This window comes from Carcharodon carcharias, chromosome 3 (assembly GCF_017639515.1).
Source record: "Carcharodon carcharias isolate sCarCar2 chromosome 3, sCarCar2.pri, whole genome shotgun sequence".
Taxonomy (NCBI): Eukaryota; Metazoa; Chordata; class Chondrichthyes; order Lamniformes; family Lamnidae; genus Carcharodon; species Carcharodon carcharias.
In genome coordinates this window covers 111847472-111862435 of record NC_054469.1, presented here as the reverse complement: position 1 = coordinate 111862435, position 14964 = coordinate 111847472, and positions in this window count along the sequence as shown.

The window sequence follows — 14964 nt, the reverse complement described above, 5'->3', positions numbered from 1 at the left end:
TAAATTGCAAAAACTGAATGAACATCAGAAATCTCAGCCAGTTCCTTAGTTCCCATACTTTTCCAAATGCTGCCTTAGTTAACATCAATAGCTTGATATAGCTTTAACACATCGTTGTCCACTTTCCCTTTTCCATGAACAGTATTCTTAAATATTGATGATTCAGTAAGATGATTCAGTTTAAGGATCAAGGCATTTCCTTCATAAACACTCACTTCTTCTCTATTAAACCTGTTTAATTTAATCTGAATACTGTGAAAATTTGGGCCCTTTCCCATTCCCGCTAGATGTTCAGGGAATGAGGTGAGGACGATGGTAATGGCGGAACATATACTTGGTGTCAACAAGTATAATTTGAGTTTGACCCCCTAGTACTTTAGCCAAAATTACCCGGGTAATTTATCCAGTCGTCTGTTCACATCATGTTAGAGCCTCATTTCCAACCAAGCAAGGCTCACTTCTAACCCTACAGCCTGCTGCTTTGAGTCTGTCAAGGACTGTGTGGTAACTGCACACACTGGAAAGCTTTTGCCCCTTTGTGTCTGGATCTGCATAGCCACAACAGCTACCAGTTTCTTAACCTTACCACTTAAATCAACAATTTCATTAGCCAATCAATTCACTTTTGATCCAGTGCTTATACCTTCAGCACGGACACTGACTGTGAAGTGTATGGAAGAGGTCACGGAATGGTCTCCTCTCGGGCGATCTCTCTATTGTTGCCTGCTTAACCTCTCTACGCTCCCTCGCCATGTGTACTGCTCTCTGGCAAATATAACATGATATCCAAGGTTTACCTGAAAATGTTGGAACTTCTGTCAGTCCTTCTACAGTAGAGATAGGTCTTTTAACCTCGATATTGTCTTTTACCATATCCCAAGCTCTCTCCACATAGTCCTCAATTGTAACCCATGGAGTTCTGCTACTAATGGCATAGCCTAAAACTGCCCTTAACTCTGGCCTGATCTACTTAAGAAAAGCACTCTTGAAAGGACTCTGGTCAAGCCCTGCTGCCAGTGTGGGATGAGGGTGTCACTGTGATAAGATATAGAACCCATTGAATCATCGGGCAAATGCTCCTGAATGTTCCTTTAGTCTGTTTACAAGACCTCATATTTTCATTAATATCCATCTTCTCAAGACATAAACCTTTAAGAACTGTGTCCAATACTTCATTTGTTGTTCTTCAATATATTTCAGGGTGAGGTCCCATCTTAAATCCTAAATTGCAAGCTGCAAAAATTATTCTCTTACAATCCTCTTCCTCTAACTCTGGGTGTCTCAGCCTGAAATACTGATCCTGAGTATAAAACACTATCGGACAAGTCCCTGACTTAATAGTTCCTATCTCCTGAACATAAGCCTGAAATGCTTTAGGTGTCAAACTGTTCAAAGTCATCTGACATTCCACTATTCCTCCATGAGGATTCATCTCATGCTGCGTCTGTACAACTGCTATTGGAGCTGAAGCCATTGAAGGAGAAGGACTCTATCTCCATACTATCTGCACTATCTTCCAAATCACTTGTCTCACCAGCTGAACCCTGGGACCTAGTCAAAAACAGAATTACCTGGAAAAACTCAGCAGGTCTGGCAGCATCGGCGGAGAAGAAAAGAGTTGACGTTTCGAGTCCTCATGACCCTTCGACAGAACGGGTCATGAGGACTCGAAACGTCAACTCTTTTCTTCTCTGCCGATGCTGTCAGACCTGCTGAGTTTTTCCAGGTAATTCCGTTTTTGTTTTGGATTTCCAGCATCCGCAGTTGTTTTGTTTTTATCTCTGGGACCTAGTAGTCTGCTGAAACTATCACCTGTTGTTTTTCTGTTTTTTTTCAACAGCTCAATCTTTACTTTACATGAGCTATTATCTGTCTCGCTGTGAGACCGTTTACTCAATTCTCATAGTGCCCACATACATCTTCCTATTCCTGACTGAGACCCATGTTTTCCTGCAGACACCATTTTAATGATTGCTTTAACTCCTGCAACTCATGCATAACATTCCCTGCTTGTAAAGTCATAATGTTCTGATGCTGTAACACTGCTGACAATCCCATTCTAAAATCTGTATCTTTTTTTTTAGTTTTTCATTCTCCTCTTCCACCCCTCCACTCTGCATTTCATTCTTTACTGCCAGATGTTCCCAGGTAAGGATTGCATAGCAATTGCCTGAGAAGTTCAAACTTCCTTTGGGCAATTGCCCTGCACTGGGAACCATCCGAAAATGCAATTTAAATCACAAGCTTCGGATGGTTCCAACTGTGTTACATCAATAGTTACCCAGAAAAAAGTTAAAAGAATTAAAACCACTTGTAGCTCCTGGGTAACTATAGCCCTGAACCACCCCTACCTCCCACAGGCCTCCCCCAACCCCCCGACTATCCGCTACTGACTACATCCAGGAGGACACCCCCACTCCCCCACTACTACTCCCTTGACTACTCCCCAGACTCCCCACGGGACTCCCCACCCCTCCACTACTGTCCCCTAACCACCCCACCCCCCTTGACCTGACCTGACCTGACTCCCTACCCACTTACCTTATATACTTAGCTTTTCCCTGGCTTGTCAAAGTGGCTAGACCTTTAAACTTACTTGTTTTACGGCAGCTAGAGCTCGAATGTAGGCCTCAGGAACTCAATGCGCTGGACTGGCCTCGCCTGGCTTGAGTCAGAAGGTTGGGCAAGTTGGAGCAGCTTCATTTTAAGGTAAGAAACTAGGATTGGAGTGGCAACCCGACTCAGTTGTCACTCCACCAGAAGTTATGGGCCAATATGACAAAACTCGGAAAAAGTTGTCCTTTTTATTCCTTGACTTGCCCAAAAAGGTTGCCCTTTTCTTAACCCCGTACTAGCACAGGCACCACAAAATGTATGGATTTGGACCCTATACTAAACCACAGAATAAGAAAATTCTTGTTAAGGAATCATCACCGAACATCCTCACTTCTGATCTTAGTATGGAGGGAAGGTAATTGATGAATCCATTGAAGGGCATTAACTTGAGGACTTCAATGAAGGGATAGATGGTATGGTTGCTAAATTTGCTGATGACACAAAGATAGATAGGTAAGTAAGTAAGTTGTGAAGTGGGCATAAGGAGGTTACAAAAGCACATAGATTGGTTAAGTGAGTAGGCAAAGACCTGGCTAATAGAATGTAAAGTGTGCAAATGTGAAATTGTTCTTTTGGCAGGAAGAATAAAAAATAAGCATATTATCTAAATGGTGAGAGATTACAGAGCTCTGAGATTCAGAGGGATCTGGGTCCTAGCGCATGAATAACAAAAGGCATATTAGCAGGTACAGCAAGTAATTAGGAAAGCTTAAAGAATGTTATCATTTATTGCAAGGGGAAATGAATGCAAAAGTTGGGAGGTTATGCTTTAGTTGTACAGGGCGCTGGGGAGACCACATCTGGAATACTGTGTACAGTATTGGTCTCCTTATTTAAAGAAAGATGTGTTAGAAGCAATTCAGAGAAGGTTTATTGGGCAAATACCAGAAATGAGCAGGTTGTCTTATGAAGAAAGGTTGGACAGGTAAGGCTTGTACCTACTGGAGTTTAGAAGAATAAGAGGTGACTTGATTGAAACCTTTAAGATCCTGAGGGGTCTTGAAAGAGTGGATATGGAGAGGATGTTTCCTCTTGTCGGAGGATCTAGAACTAAGGGTCACTTTAAAAATAAGGGGTCACTCATTTAAGACAGAGGTTAGGAGAATTTTTTTCCCTCAGAGGGTCGTGGGTCTTGGGAATTCTTTTCCTCAAAAGGCAGAGGATGCAGAGTCTTTGAGTATTTCTATGGCAAATCTAGGTAGATTCTTGATTAACAAAGGGGGTGAAAGGTTATCAGGGGTGGGCGGGAGGTTACAATCAGATCAGCCATGATAATATTGAATGGTGGAGCAGGCCTGAAGGGCTGAGTGGTCTACTCCTGCTACCTGTTCATATGTTTGTAACCTACAGAGATATCCTGGGACCGAGATGACTGACCTCCAACATCCACAGCCATATTACTTTGTGCTAGGTATGACTCCAACCAGTTGAGAGTTTTCCCTCGATTCCCATTGACTCCAGTTTTGCTAGGGCTCCTTGATGCCACATTCAGTCAAGTGCTGCCTTGATATCAAGCGCAGTCATGCTCAACTCACCTCTGGAGTTCAGCTCTTTTGTCCATGTTTGGACTAAGGCTGTAATGAATTCAGGAGCTGAGTGGTCATGGTGGAGCCCAAACTGAGCATCAGTGAGCAGGTTATAGCTCAGTAATTGCCACCTGATAGCACTGTCGATGACGTATTCCATCACATTGCTGATGATTGACAGTAGATGAGGGGGCGGTAATTGGATGGGTTGCATTTGTCCTGTTGTTTGTGGACAGGGCATAATTGGGCAATTTTACACATTGCCGGGTTGGTACCTGTGTTATAGCTGCACTGGAACACCATTATTAAGGTGCATGGTTATTTATGGAACACAAGTCTTCAGTATTATTTCTGGAATGTTGTCAGGGCCCATAGCCTTTGCAGTTTCCAGTGCTGTTTCTTGATATTATGTGGAGTGAATTGTATTGGGAGGAGACTGGCATCTGTGATGCTGGGGACCTCAGTAAGAGGCTGGGATGGATCATCCACTCAGCACTTCTGGCTGAAGATGGTTGCAATTGCTTCAGCCTTGCCTTTTGCACTGATGTGCTAGGATCTCCCATCATTTAGGATGAGAGTTTTTGTGGAGCCTCCTCCTCTGGTTAATTGTTTAATTGTCCACCACCATTCATGACTGGCTGTGGCAGGACTGCAGAGCTTAGATTTGATCTTTTGGATGTGGGATCACTTAGCTCTCTCTATTGCATGCTGCTTACGCTGTTTGGCAAGCATATAGTTCTGTGTTGTAGCTTCACCAGGCTGACACCTAATTTTTAGGTATGCCTGGTACTGCTCCTGGCATGCACTTCTGCACTCTTCATCGAACCAGTGTTGATCCCCTGGCTTGGTTGTAATGGTAGAGTGGGGGATATGCCGGGTCATGAGGTTACAGATTGTGGTTGAGTACAATTCCGTTGCTGCTGATGACCCACAGAACCTCATGGATACCCAGTTTTGTGTTGCTATATCTGTTCTAAATCAACTCCATTAGCATGGTGTTACTGCCACACAAGGATGATATCCTTAAAGTAAAGACGGGCCTTTGTCGCCAAAAGGACCCTGTGGTTGTTACTCCTACTGATACTGCCATGGACAGATGCATCTGCAACAGGTAGATTGGTAAGAATTAGTAGGTTTGTCACTTTTGTTGGTTCTCTCACCATCTGCCGAAGACCCAGTCTAATGGCTACATCCTCCAGGACTCGGCCAGCTCAGCCAGTAGCCATATTGCTGAGCCACGATTATTGATGGACATTTAAGACCCTAACTAAGAGAAAACTCTGTGCCATTGCCATCCTCAGTGCTTTATCAACTGAGGGGGCGGGCGTGTTGTCATTGGCAATCAGGAGGTTTCCTTGCCCATGTTTGACCTGATGCCATGAGAGTTCATGGGGTCCGGAGTCAATATTGAGGACTCCCAGGGGAGCTCCTTCCTGACTGTATACTACTCTGGCAGGACAGTGGCGTCAGGAACATTTTCTGTAAGTTCTGATTCCTTGCGTATGACTATGTCAGGCTGTTGACTACTCTCAAGTACTGCTTATGGTTTTGGTCTCCTTATTTTCAGAGGGATATACTTGCACTTGAAGAAGTTCAGACGAGGTTCACGAGGTTGATTCTGATGATGAAAGGTTGAGCAGGTTGGACCTATAATCATTGGAGTTTAGAAGAATGAGAGATTTGACTAATTTGCTAGAGCTCTTTGAAGATGTGACAAGCAAAGTGGATAATGGGGATCCTGTAGATGTAGTATATCTGGACTTCCAGAAGGCCTTTGATAAGGTGCTGCACAAAAGATTAATACACAAGATAAGATCACACGGAGTTAGGGGTAATATATTAGCCTGGATAGAGGATTGGCTAACCAACAGAAAGCAGAGAGTTGGGATAAATGGGTCTTATTCTGGATGGCAAGCTATAACTAGTGGCGTGCCACAGGGTTTGGTCCTTGGGCCCCAACTATTTACAATTTATATCAATGACTTGGATTCAGGGATAAAAGGTACTATAGCTAAATTTGCAGATGATGCCAAAATAGTTGGGAAAGTAAGTTGCAATGAAGAAATAAGAAATTAAAAAATGGATATGGACAGGATAGGTGAATGAGCCAAAATTTGGCAGGTGGAGTTTAATGTGGAAAAGTGTGAGGTTATCCATTTTGTTGGAAGAATAAAAAGACGACTTATTATTTAAATGGAGAGAAACTTCAGAATGCTTCAGTGCAGAGGGATCTGGGGTCCTCATGCATGAATCGCTGAAAGCTAGTATGCAGGTACAGCAGGTAAAAAGGAAGGCAAGTGGAATTTTGGCATTTATTGCTAAAGGAATAGAGTATAAAAATAGGGAAGTGTTGTTGCAACTGTACAAGGCATTGGTGAGACTGCACCTGGAGTACTGTGCACAGTTTTGGTCCCCTTTCTTGAGGAAGGATGTAGTTGCACTGGAGGCAGTTCAGAGGAGGTTCACTAGATTGATTCCAGAGGTGTGGGGCTTGTTTTATGAGGAGAGATTGAGCAGTTTAGGTCTATACTCGCTAGAGTTTAGAAAGATGAGAGGAGATCTAATTGAGGTATATAAGATGCTAAAGGGGATAGACAAAGTAAACGTGGAGTGGATGTTTCCCCTTGTGGGGCATTCTAGAACAAGAGACCACAGTTTTAGGCTAAATCAGAGATGAGGAGGAATTACTTTTCTCAAAGGGTCGTGAATCTGTGGAATTCACTACCTCAGAGTGCAATGGATGCCGGGATGCTGAATAAATTTAAGGAGATAGATAGACAGATTTTTAATTAGTAACGGGTTGAAAGGTTATGAGGAGAGGGCAGGAAATTGGAGCTGAGGCTGAAATAAGATCAGCCATAATCGTATTGAATGGCGGGGCAGGCTCAAGGGGCTGAATTGCCTACTCCTGCTCCTAGTTCTTATGTTCTCATGATCATATTCAAACATAGAAAATTATGAGGGGCCTTGGCATGAGGGAATCAGGGGACAACAGTTTCACAATTGGGTCTCCTATTTAAGACAGCGATGAGGAGGAATTTCTTCTGAGTGAGTTATTAGTCTTTGGAATTATTTGGCCCAGAGAACAGTGGAGGCTGGGTCATTCATTCAAGGCTGAGTTAGACAAATTTTTGATCTACAAGGAAGTCAAGGGTTTTGAGGGTGCAGACAGGAAAGTGAACTAAAGGCCACAATCAGATCAGCCCTGGCCTTATTGAATAGCAGAGCAGCCTTGAGGGGCCAAATGACCTACTCCTGCTCCTATTTCTTATGTTCTTGTAAGTCAATTAGATTTTTATTTTTCACCATAAATGCCACACACCAGCTCAGTTGCATTACTGATGGTGAATCAGTGTTGAAAAAGCTGGGATTAACCTCAGAGCCCACTACAAAATTCCTTAAATATCCTTTTCAAGTGAGTACCCATAAATTCTGAGTCTCAATGCGCTGAACAATTTGGCAGCCTTCGTACCAGCTTAGACTGGGAAGGTGGCACATCTTCACTGATTTCCCACTTCTCGCAGTCCCTTGTGCCTCGGAAAATACCTGATGCTACATCTTCATTAATGATACCTAATTGTCTCCAGGTGGAAATATCTGAACTGACACCAGGGAGTAAAGGAACAAATGAAACAGGGAGTGATTTGGCAAGGATTCAGGCAGAGAAAGATGAGGCAGGATCATGGTGCTATTTGGAGAAGGTGTTTTGATTCACGTTATGTGCTAAATGTGACAAAGGCAAAATAATACTTCAGTTCCTCCTTCTCTTCAGCCCACCACTGCTGTGGTGGACCTGCAGTGAAGGAGAGAGAAAGCTAAAAATCAGTCAGCATTATGAGGTTATGTCTGCGAAGTGTTTCACAAGCTGCTGCCAATTTAGTCATCTCTTACCGCAAGAACTGAGTAAGACCCCACTTCCTCCATAGCCTTTCCTTGACTAGGGTGAGAAGTTTAACGGTGGGGGTGCCCCTTCCTGCAGCCTGCCTCTGGCTGAAGGTCATTTTGTCCTGCATGAAGATTGAATCTAACAGTTCAGAAGTGTGTGTAAAATAGCATGAAAGCGCTGAAGTAAGGTATTTCAGGTGTCTGAGGCTTTTAAATTGAAGGAAGGGACTTCAGGATTGTTAATCCATGTAATTGGCTTCAGGACAGCTGTCTAGCCATGGTCCAGGATCCTAAATTAAAACCCTCCTCCTTGCCCTTTGACCAGACGGCACTGTGAAAGTGCTGCTATAAGAAGGTGCAGAAAATTTTGGTGTCCAGGGTGGGCAAGGAAGAAAGGAGAGATTGCTCCATGTTACCTTGCCAGCTCTGGTGAGGTTGTTGAACTTTTTGTAGCTGTGCTGTGCAGTGCTGGGGGTGAAGGAGTTGGCAGTCAGTGGCAACGTTACCTACATCTACAAAGAAAGAAAGAACTTACATTTTTATAGCACCTTTTACAGCCTCAAGACATCCCAAATCACTTTGCAGCCAATGAAGTAATTTTGAAGTGTAGTCACTGTTGTAATATAGAAAACATAATAGCTAATTTGCACATAAAAAGGTCCCACAAACTACAATGATGACCAGATGATCTGTTTTAATAATGTTGCTTGAGGGATAAATATTAGCCAGGACAACAGAGATAACTCCCTGCTCTTCTTTAAAATGACCCATAGGACCACAGAAAAGTTATGGCACAGAAAGAGGCCATTCGGCCCATTGTGTCTGCCCTCGCCAAAAAGAAAAAAAAAAGTTGCCTGTACTAATTCCACTTTCCAGCACCTGGTCCATAGCCTTGCAGATTACAATACTTCAGGTGCTGATCTAGGATATAACACCATGGGATCTTTGACATCTACTTGACATGGCAAATGTAGCCTCTGTTTTACATCTCATCCTAACAACAGCACCTACTGCCTTAGTATAGTGCTGGAGTGTCAGCCTACAGTTTTATGTTAAAGTCACTAGAACAGAGCTTGAACCCACAACCTTTAAACTTAGAGGCAAGAATGCTACCCACTGAGCCACAGCAGTACAAGTTAGCTTCCTGGAAGGCTTTGTGGCAACCACCTGTAACTTATCATATATCCTTCCTGCAATTTCCTCAAGAAGGACTTGGAGGTTTGTGCCTTTAAAGTTCCTGTTCCTTCTCTAGGTACCACGCTGTGCCCTTTGGGCTCACGAGGTCCTTGAGTGTTCAGAATTCTACATTACTGATAAGTTGTATATTGAAGCTTTTTGAGAGTGAAATGTAAGAGCCAAATATTGTTCCTGTCTGTCCTACATTTGCTACTGAAGAGTGCAGGTCGATCTCTCTTTTTAAAGCCTGAACAGAAGTTTCCGGCTGTTTAGTTGCTTGCACGCATTTTACATAAATTTAAGCCAATGATTAAACCAATTGGTATGCGAATATGCAGTCTCATCAGATGTACCTGTGACTCCCTCGGCATGGCAATGACATGTGCAAAAATGATTTCAAATGTGCAATAGTGATGCAAAACTCTTCAAGGAAATTCACCCCTTGACCCACGTCTATCTCATAGCTTGCTTGTTCCCCCTGCTGGCCAACCCAAAGCTTGCAGTTCCAGAGGAAAACTTGTGGGCTGGTTGTACAATGTACAGAATGGCATCTAACATGCAACAAATCAGGCAAGGAATATGGCTAAGATGAGGCCTATCTGATTCTTACAAACATTGGGATACCATATAATTTGTTTACAGACTGTGACTGGATTGTGTGCAGAATTTCCTTCTCTTTGCCTTATTTAACAACATACCCATACAGCATTGTTTTTCTCCCATCTCACCTGTGTCCCCTTCACCATGAATTATTCTCAATAATGCATTCAACGTTTGAGGAAAAACACTCCTTTTAATGAAAAATGGGAGAAAATTGTGCAACATTCTACTGAAAAGGGAACAGAGGCAACTATCGGCACAGGTTTAGCTGTTGCCTCTCCCTTAGCCCCTGTAATCTACTGTGTTATTTCCAGGTGGACTGCAGATGGTCCATAGTGAAAATATTTTTATTTTTAAACAGCTCTCTGCGTAGTACATGAAACAGCCTCGATGTTATTGATTTTTAATATAAGGTGAAAAATCATACCTTGCTTCTGTCTGTCAAGAATCTGAACACAATTCTTCTGAAGCAGTCAGTGACAATAATTTCTCATCTATTCTGTTGTGCCCATCCTTAACATCCTCCCACCCACTCCCCGCACCCCTAACCACGACCACCACCTCCCAAACCTGCTGCTTTATCATTTTCTTGTCCTTTATTGCAAAGGTTGTAAAACATACATTCAAATTGCCAGTTTAATATTTATTCACTGGTTCAAAAGAATAAATTGCACCACTGAATAAAATATTGTTTTAAGCCAGCAGCATTTCAAAATACAAGCTGTGTCACCATGGTTACAGGTGTTCTAAAAATTATAGAGCATTGAATGTTCAACTGTACAGATATGCTGGGCTGGATTTTGCCTCCAGTTGACATGTTCCCATTCCAGCAGGAAACACTGAATAGGTTGGGATGCCCTGTTAAGCCACTTGCCTTGGCTGAGGTCAATTAGAAATAGAACGATAGAAAAGTTATGGTGCAGAAAGAGGCCATTCAGCTCATCATGTCTGTGCTAGCCAGAAAAAGATGAAAAAGAAACCAGCCACTCATCTTAATCCCATTTTCTAGCACCTAGTCTGTAGCCTTGCAGGTTACAGCACTTCAGATGCAAATCCAGGTACCTTTTAAATAAGTTGAGCATTTCAGCCTCAACCACCAATTTAGGCAGTGAATTCCAGACATCCACCACCCTCTGTGTGAAAAAGTTAAATCATGATTAGTAATTCCTCCCATTTAGTTATTCTCAATAATGCATTCAACATTTGGGGCAGAACAATTTTTAACATAAAATGGAAGAAAAGGCCTTTTTCTGTAAGTAATTCATGACTTGGAAATGTTCATTTTCTGAATTTTATTTAATCAGATCATTAATTATGGAGAAAAAATTACTTAAGTTTTTGGATCTTTTCTACCTTTTCTGTCCTGCTGCATTAGATCACTTTAATCATGGGTCCCAAGTCTACTCACTGTTGAACTTTAGGGAAGGCGTGGGAATATGGCCCAGGATAACAAAACAGAAAACTGTGATTCTTAATCAGTTTTACCCACTGATCTTATCTCGTGTCTGAATAAGACTTCTTGTGTATTTGATAAGTGAATCAAATATCATATCTTAATTATTATGTTTGTAACTATTAAGTACATTTCTTTATCAAAAGACAAACAAGTAAATTAATAACAGTCACATAATAGAATTACAAATTTATAGCAGCAGATATCCATTTATTTAACTCAACAAGTGGACAAAGTAATAAAAACATTTCTTTTATTTTGTTTCTGGAGTTTTAAACTGACTAATTTCTCTGTTTAAACACTCTTCAAACTGATCATTAATTTACTTGTTATGAATATTTCTAGTGATGCATTGGTAGCTGTTGTAGTCCAGAAAGCCAGTTTGTGAAGCATATATCTGGAACCAATTTTTACACATTTTAATAAGCATTTATTTACGCAGTTACAGATTTCAAGCAAACACTTCATAACCAAACAGCTACAGTTTGACTGTGTCTATTTATGAATCTCAGTTAACACCCACCACCTGTCTACAATTGATCTACAAAATTAGCAGATTCCCTCCTTGCTCTTAAAATGAAATTTAGATTTTATCTTTACAATCAAAGTTTTAAAAATTAAATCCAAATTTCCATATTCTGTACAACATATCACATTGAGATGCCCCTCCTCTAGGACCCCAGGCAATGTCTTTGTACCTGTATTTATTTTTGTAAAGCAATCAGACAGTTGGTGACAAGCATCTACTCATTTAATTTTAGAGAGTTCCTTACTCTCCAGCAATTGTTTCAAGCCAGCAATGTCAATGCATAACCTTTTCTCACTTTTTGTAAAGTGTACATTATCCCGCAGGGAATAATTATTAACATTATATATATTGAGTTTACTATCTTCAGTCTACCCATTTTACATAGTCTCCCTTAAGCCATTTGGCAAATAGAATCCTATATCCACTGTCTCCACAAGAGCCAGTATTTCATCAACTGAAATGCTTATAGCAACACTTCTTACTTTCTTGGCTTTCCAAGCTAAGGGACAACATTTCCCATTTTCATCCTTGAGAAATATGATGAAGCCAGCATCACTGGAACACCCATCAGGAAGCTTAGGATTTCTTAATATAACTACTAAAACAAAAAAAAGCTATGGCAACATGAAGCAAAGATTTCCGTGCAGTGGTTAGGACCTGGAATGCACTTACTGGGAGTGTGATGGAGGCAGGTTCAATCGAGGTATTCAAGAGGGAACTGGATTATTATCTGAAAAAGAAAAGTATGCAGGGTTACGGGGAGAAAGCAGGGGAGTGGCACTAAGTAAATTGCTCCCAAGGAGAGCTGGCACAGGCACAACAAGCTGAAAGGCTTCCTTCTGAGTTGTAACAATTCTGTGATGCTGTGAAATGACTAGTTTTACGTTCTTTGGACCACCGAAGAATGGAATCTTATGCATGGAGTGGAAATGACAACAACTCGACATGATGAGGAACAGTAACATGGATTGAAAAGCTTGAATTAACTATGTAACTAATTTTTCGCTGTATATTATTGACTATAGTTATGCCTATCCTGTTGTGAGAATGTACAACTGGATTAAGTCAAAGGGCAACTGTTGACTTTGCTAGCTTGATCTTTGTGGGAACACAAAGGTTAAGGTAGTTAAAAATTAGCAAAGGTCAATTCACCTGTGAAGCAAGCACTTAAACAGAAATAGATTCATAAGGCAGGATGTAGACAATAAAATGATCAAAAAGCCTATAGTTATCAGGGGTCAGGAAACATTCCAATGGCATCAATGTCTATGATTGTCAAGACACACACACTGCCTTTAGCTTTCATGGGATCATTGTTGTAGTCAAGGGAGTGAGAAGCCTTGAAACAGCGTGAAGGTGCACCAAGTGATGTTTATTGAACATATGGAATGTTTGGTAGTCTTGTAAGTCAAAAAGGGAATTTTTAAACAGTTCAAAGGGAACAGTTGAAACAGACAGGGACTCTGTCCATGGGGTGACATCATTTTTGATGACTCGCATGATTGACTATGTGGGGAGTAATGAATCTCTGATCACCACAGGATTTGAACACGTACAGAGGGGTATAAGAAAGGTATGCCTCTCCTTTGTTTCTTGCTGTGTAGCCGGACATAGGCCAACACATCAGAAGTTATGTTTTTTCCCCTGAGCATCTGATCAGCGCTCCAGGTATGAACAGGGACTAGGGTATTGTGAGTACTGTTCAGGGAATGTGTAAACCTTTTAGTCTCTTGATTCAATTAAAGCAGAGAGCTGGAGGGAAGTGCCAGTTTTTCTGTGGGTTAAAGACAGAGGGCCTGAGTGAAAGAGACTGGTGATTTTTTATTCTGTGGGTTAAAGTAAGTATTGGGGCGGCAAGTTTGAGACATCTATGGACAATTCAGCTTTGTTGATATCATCCAGACCACTGGTTGTGTAAACCTTTGATCTCATAGTTTAAGATAAGGTGGGAGCTGGATGAAAGAGGCCATGTGTCCTGTGGTTTAAAAGATGAACTAGATTGGGAGGATTCAGATTCTGTGGGGTATTTATAAAATGAGGACACTATTGAATGGAAATAAAGCAGTTTGTAAATTTCATTGATGTTATTCACCTGTTCATCAGCTATTAGTGTACTATTGATATCCTTGTGATTTTAAAACACAGTTCAATAAAATTCGCTTAAGAACTTTATAATTCTATACCTTTGCCAGTGTCATTATTCTATTCAAGTATGAGTCCTTGTAAAAGGTCAACTATCGCAGAACAAATGATAACTTGGGAATTTGGTGCAGGTAAAATATCTCTGGTAAGTTTTTCTCAAGTTATAATTTATAATAACACTCAGACTCAGGCTTAAAACTAAAACTGCAAGATGGTTAAAAACCTTTGCTTAATGGAGGCTAAAAGAAAGGTACAAAATGCAGCACCTCCTTCTCCCGCACTCAGTCCTTATAGTTTCCATTCTATGTTGGCTAGTCATTTTCCTGCTGCACTAATGCACATCTATTCAGGCACCACTTCCAAATAACTAATGAATAACTGCCATTAACTGGCAGTGGCAGTTATCCATTAATCATTTGGAAATGGATGCTTGAATAGGTGTGCATTGGTGTCACAGGAAGATGACTTGGCAGTTGCAACTTGGATGTGAGTCACCAGCCCTCTAAAAAAGCAGATAGGTTTTGCTAGCCAACAGAATGGAAATGATGAGGCCTGAGTGTGAGGAGAAGGAGGTGCTGTGTTTTGTACCTTTCTTTTAGCCTCCATTGGCAGGTCAGTGTTCAAAGGCATTAATTAGGTGAGTGGTAGGTGATTGGTTGGTGAATTTTAAGATTCTACCCCTCTGGGAAGATATAAGTATTGCATTAAATTTATAGTTTAACTAGTTAAACTACTTAATAAATACAAATAATGGTTGAGTGATATTTCATAACTTGAAAATGAAATAGTTACATAAAACATTATAAAAATGGTAGAACAGGTGATGTGTTGCAACTGTAGCATGTGGGTAGAGGCGGACGCAACAACCACATCTGCAGTAAGTGCCTGCAGCTTGAGCTTAGAGTTGATGAGCTGCAGTCTAAGTTATGAACACTTAGTATACGAGGGAGGGGGAAAGCCAGTTGGATACTTTGTTCCAGGATGCAGTGACATCCCTTAGGCTAGGTACTTCTGATTTGGTCTGTGGTCAGGGACAG